Source organism: Chelonoidis abingdonii, chromosome 1 (genome assembly GCF_003597395.2).
Source record: "Chelonoidis abingdonii isolate Lonesome George chromosome 1, CheloAbing_2.0, whole genome shotgun sequence".
Lineage (NCBI taxonomy): Eukaryota > Metazoa > Chordata > Testudines > Testudinidae > Chelonoidis > Chelonoidis abingdonii.
In genome coordinates, this window is record NC_133769.1 from 16,989,232 (window position 1) to 16,995,265 (window position 6,034).

The 6,034-nt window shown below is 42.7% G+C and overlaps 1 protein-coding gene and 1 long non-coding RNA gene across 5 annotated transcripts in view; one reads left to right on the forward strand and one right to left on the reverse strand.

The window, feature by feature from the left end:
* FRMD4A (FERM domain containing 4A) overlaps positions 1–6,034 on the reverse strand; it is a 553,835-nt gene that overhangs the window by 399,469 nt on the left and 148,332 nt on the right. The gene's annotated exons all lie outside the window — the stretch shown is intronic.
* LOC116836414 (uncharacterized) overlaps positions 1–6,034 on the forward strand; it is a 65,615-nt gene that overhangs the window by 45,502 nt on the left and 14,079 nt on the right. Inside the window, exon 3 of one of the 2 annotated variants that reach the window (XR_012655610.1) lies at positions 4,581–4,838. The exons of the other annotated variant lie outside the window; for it this stretch is intronic. This is a non-coding gene — a long non-coding RNA (uncharacterized LOC116836414). Of the gene's footprint in view, positions 1–4,580; positions 4,839–6,034 lie in introns of those variants that run through there. 2 annotated transcript variants of the gene reach the window in all.

Here is a 6,034-nt window from a genome sequence, read left to right on the forward strand (position 1 = left end):
TATTTAAATGGGGAACAAAAATGTAATAATGGGATCTTCAGTCTAGGTGAGAAAACTTCCAGCCATTGGATCATGTTAAAGTAGACAAATTCAGACTGGAAATAATGTGGACATTTTTAATAGAGAATAATTGGCCATTGGAACAAATTACCGAGGGTCATGGTGGATTCTCTATCACCAACAGTTTTAAAAACCAAGAGTGGCTGTTTTGTAAAAGCTCTGCTCTAGGAATTATTCTAGAGATGCTGTATGGCCTGTGTTACATAGGAGGTCAGCCTAGATGATAACAATAGTCCCTTCTGGCCTTGGAGCCTATGACTTTCTCCAGTTCTTAGTGGGCATGTTGCTATAAAGCATTCCCATCACAAAACCATCAGTACAACAGTAGCCGGGACTCAGAGAGTCAGAGAAGCCAGTAACTCAGTCCAGACCAGGGTAGAAGCATGCATGTTGGTGAGAGATTGAGGTAGTGATATTTGCACTGCCCCACTAAGACATACTTCTTCCAGAGATGTATTCCTTTTAGAAGGATATTTGGAGAGATGTATTAAAACCCTCTTAGCAAGCAGGGGCGGCTCCAGGCACCAGCACGCCAAGCACGTGCCTGGGGTGGCAAGCCATGGGGGGTGCTCTGCCGGTCACTGTGAGGGTGGCAGGCAGGTTGCCTTCAGCGTCATGCCTGCAGAGGGTCCTCTGGTCCTGCAGCTTCAGTGGACCTCCTGCAGGCATGCCGCCGAATCCGTGGGACCGGAGACCTCCCACAGGCAAGCCGCCGAAGGCAGCCTGTCTGTCATGCTTGGGGTGTCAAAATACCTAGAGCTGCCCCTGTTAGCCAGTTCAGAATTCCAGTTTAAAAAGGAAAGAAAAATCCCTTCTGAACTCAGTCAAGTCTTGTCCAGCATTAGGATAAAATCTGGACTGGCCCTTAGAGTTTTCTGTGTGACTCGTTCCAAGTGCAATTCAAAGCACAGTGCCCTTTTCATACAGGTGCATTCTGAATGGTAAGCAGAGTTTTGAAAAGGATCAGCTTTCAGCTATGGAAAGCATGTCCCTGGCCCCCAGACAGCGTCTCCCAGAGCCTCAACAAACCCACTACAAAGCAGACCATTCTCATATCAAAGCAGCAAGCACGAAGACAAGAACACTTATTTTCCCCCGCCCCACACACACTTATTAATGTATATGATTTTTATTCATTTTCTTATTTAAGATATCCTAGACATTTATACATTTGTTTGTACTTTGGCAAGAAGCATTTTTATTATACTACCACCACCTAAGCTCTCTCAAAAACTCTAATATCCCCATTCAGCAAAACCATCCTTTGCCCCTTCCCCCACCTTTCTGAAAAAAAAAGAGTAACACTTTCACATCATGTTATTAATTAATCCCTTGGAACAGGCAGATCTGGAGATCACATCATTAGCACTACGCATTCTGCTTTAGCATGTCAAGCCAGAAAATCCTGGTGCCAGAGGGTTAATTCCAAATCACAGTAGACTTTCCTGTGGAATTACATGTCATATCTACACTAATACCAACTGAGTTCCTGATTAATATGTTCAGCACATATACCAGCAATTGCATTTGATTTGTCAGTGCTCTTATATTGGACAGGAGCCATATAATTAAGGAAAGGCCCTCAACACCTTTAATTTTTCATTTTGTATAAAATGCTGTGGGAGACTTCACCAGGAGTGTGTAGTGCATTATTCTTTGCAGTGTATTACTTCAACAGTATTTTGCTTGCAATCCTATGTTCCCTGTGTGCAGGCAAGGAGACCATTAGCATTTCATCAAGGAATTATTTTAATCAGGAAGATCATTCCTCACTTATGCATATGGACAAGATTCAGAGATGGGGCTTCATGAACTTCTTAACCCCAATGAAAGCAAAGTGCTTACCAAAAGGTCAACTTTTAGGGGCTGATGCATGTCATCATGGCTCATGAACTTAAAGGGAGCATGGCAATTTTCAACTGCTGTGGATCTACCACTTAATATTCTGAAGGCATTTGTGCACTTCCAAGTGATTAGAAGCTACTACTAGTATGGGGTTCCTTGGTTGAAGCTCTGAGTAGTCACAGAAGTTCTTCTTCCCCTCTGTGTAACTACGTGTTTTGGAGCAGATCCTCAGCTGGTGCAAATCAGCGTGGCTCCATGGAGGTCAATCCTTATTCCCCACATAAAAGAGGGCTCGGCTATACCTCTGTTGAGGCTGAACTGTATTTGGAATGGGGTGGTTGGGAATGCTGGTGGGAGGAGGCATTACATCGCCATGGTGCTTCTAGAGGATGCAGGGCAAGGTGTCCTTTATTAGATCTGAGGCATCATTGTGGCATGCAAGAAACAGAGCCATAGTCCTACCTACACCCTGCCCAGATGCTCCCCCCTCAAGCTACTAGCAATGCTAATGGCTTCCACCTCCCTTGTGCACCCCAATTCTGGAAGGCAGTTTACGCCTCTACCCACTGAATGACTTTACTACAGGGTGTCAGAAGGAAAGCTTGCTTGGCTCCATCCTGCTCTCTCTCACTCCCCCCTCCCCAATACAGAACACCCAAATAGGGGCAAAATTTTGCCCAAGTACCAGATCCTCAGCTGGTGTAAAAATCAGGGTCACTCAATTGACTAATGGAACTACATCCATTTAGAGCAGTGGAGGGGTTTGTCCCAAAGTGAGAGTGTGATTGCTGTAGGGGCTTCAGTAGCAGTGATTACTTTAGGAGACTTCCCATCATGGTAATTAGGCAAAATCCAGCCTATGTGAAGGTGGCAGAGAACCCTCAGATGAGTAGCAAGATGTGAGAGGTCTGATATTTGTATAATAATGCTCCCTCTCCCAGTAACCTACTCTACTTGTGCCTTCCAGCTGCAAGTGTCTCTAAGTATTGCCGGTCTCTGGGAAGAAGCACACATGCTAGACATTTCTGGGGTTGGAGGATAAGTACTAAACTTATCTTTTATGGAGCAGGAGAACAGGTAAATTCCATCAAACGTATGTAAATGAACAGAGTTAAGATTTGCTTCTGGGGAGGTTTAACAGGTAACTCAGTCTCTTCCCAAACATTTCTAAGATTTATAGTTTTTAAATGTATAATCTTTACCCTGACACCCCCTTCCCCCCGCACATGGCACTTTGAGGTGTTCACTACAGTGTCAGGAACTTAGGAGCCTGTTGTACTCACTACACCTAAAACACTTCTGTTGTGGTATATATCCTACATGGGGCATGTAATGCATCACTGGCAAACTAATAACTCTATGATCATTAATATTCTTGTGTGATGTATATACAAAATTATTGATATGGGCTAGAGTTATGCATTGCTTGCCAAACACATTAAGAACATAAGCACAGTGTGCCTTAGACAAATAAATGTGTATTTGCTTTTCTGTGTAACCTGATCATCAGGTAGAGACAATGAAGGGCCATTTATGATTTTACCTACTTTTCTGTGCTTCCACAGTGTTTTAAGGCCACAAATGATCAACAGAATCAATTATATCCTTCCTTGGATTCAGCCAGCCTCTGGCCGAGTTCTCTGCAAGCATAACTCCACCGACTTGAATGGAGTTAAACCAGCAGAGTATCTGCCCATGTGGTGAAATCTCAAATGTTCTTTTGTTTTTACCTTCACTTCCTCCTTCCCACTGCCATACCTTGAATAATTCTTAGTTAATTGATGGTGCTTCTGCTGGTGGTTTCTGAAGCACCAGAACAGAGTTACTATCTGATCAAGAATGCCTTTAAAAAAACCCAACCTATTCCTCTGGGATAAAGCTGTGGACTAAACAAAAAATATATATATTTAGAATGCCGGAAGAGCTCATCATAGATTACAGAACAGTGAATAAAGGCCACGTTTTCTGCTTAATCTCCTTGACATTTTACCTTGGTAGCAAAATTATGCATGCTACTCAGAAAACTAGCGCTCAAGGTAGTGAATACCACCAGAAAATGTGTGTGATTCAGTAAAGACAGAATAACCAGTATTGTACAGAGATTAAAATGTCTTTAAAAAAACTAGTACAATATAAAGTTGTGCCTGTTTTAGAAAGGTTTATCTACTGTTCCACCAAGTTACTGTAAACAAACTAGTCAGATATAGGCTTTTGTAAGGAACACTGTTGTTTACAACAAAGTTACTTCAAACATGGCAGAGGCATTCTGAATATGGAAGGCAACATATGCAAACTCCACCATAAGCATGTCAGCCATAAGGGCGAAAGAAGCAAGAAATCATTTCATAAAACCACCACATATTTTTACTTATACTTTGGAAGAACTAGGACTTTTTTTCTTGGATAAAACTAACATCTGCTTACACATCACTGTCAGGTAGGAAGTATCAGAGGGGTAGAGCCATGTTAGCTTTTTGTCAAGTAGGAGGTACTCACAAAATACAGCTGGGCAATAATGGTGATTTTGGTTTACTGGCAGTTTCAAATCAAAATAAAAAGTTCAATTTCACGTCAAACAGAAAATGAAAGATTTTCAAAATTTCCAGCAAATCAAAAAGTTGAAAAAAATTTTCAGAATCGTTTTGTAAATTGACATTTGTTTTGGGGCATTTTAGGCAAAAGCAAAGGAGGACAAGATTTGTGAACAGCAGGAAGAGGAGTAGCTTGCCTGTACCCCAGAGATTAAGGTACTCTCTCAGCAGGTAAGAGCAGGGGTTCACTTCCTGCCTCTCTCTAAAACGGAGAAGGTGTTTAGAGCTGGGTCTCCGCCATTGCAGAAGAGTGCCCTACCTCCTGGGCTATCATGCAACCTCTCCTGTTGAAGCTGTTCCACTTCTTATAACTAAATAGCCAGTGGAGCAGGAACTTGAACTTGGGACTTCTACATCTGAGGTGCGTGCCCTTTCTCTCTATGGCCTGGTGGTCCTCTCTCATGTCCTGGCCCAATGATTATTCATATTGGCTATTCACGTGCAATCTTAATTCGGTGCCCTTGTGCATACACATTATGATGCAGTCTTTTATTACATTACAGTCTCATACTAGCTTCCAGTTTTGGGTTGAAATTTTTCAACTGTAGCATGTAGCTGAAGTTTTCCCAAGGGGAATACTTCCCGTTTTCTAATCACCACAATCTACCACCAACTCCTACTCACTAAGGGGTCTGGAGATGGCTGGAGAAGATGCAAAAGTGGACAGAGCTGGCAGGAAGAGAGTGAGATTAGGGCATTGGGGAGAAATATTCCTTTATCACATCTCCTGGGGAGCTTATGCCTCCTCTGGAACTCTTAATCTCTCCCGTAAACACCAGGTTGATTTCCCATTTGAGTCCATTTCCCCTACCAGGCATGAGGGGACAAAAGTTGTACTAACAGATATTCTCATACTGATGAGATGTCCTAATTAAAGCTCTGATCCTGATGCCACTGAGGTTGATCGCAGAGCTCCCACTGACTTCTGTGGGAGCAAGGTCAGGCCTAAGAGATAATCAGTCGTGTGCAACTCTGTTTCCCGCAGTACAACTGTTTCAAAGCATAGTCCAAGACTCCTCCTGCCCCTGATAGATGTACAAATGTCAACCACTGATGTTTTTCCTTCTCAGTGGAAAGAGTGTTGTGCTTAAATCACCTGTACATTCACAAAGGAGGGTCACTCCAACTTACTAATTTTATACTTACAGTTGCAGTCCATGTGTAGGAAGTATGGTCTAATGGATAGAACATGGAAGTAAGACTTGAGAGACCTGGATTTAATTCCTGGCTCAGTCACAAACTAAACCATATACTTTAGTTCCGTATCTGTAAAATGGGGATAATATAGCACTTTCGTACCCGACAGTGGTCATGTGAGGATTAATATACTATTACTACAGTGCTAGGGTCTATCTCTGCCTCATTCACCTCCTTGCAGCACAGAGCTCTGCCACAACTACTCTGCCTTAGTTTCTCAAGTGTGGTTTCTGTCCCTGCCAGCAGGTATATGGGATCTTGGGGAGCAATTACCACACAGGTGGGGTGCAAAATAAACTTTATTAAGAAAATGCAAAAAACAGGGAAAATTCAATAGTGAG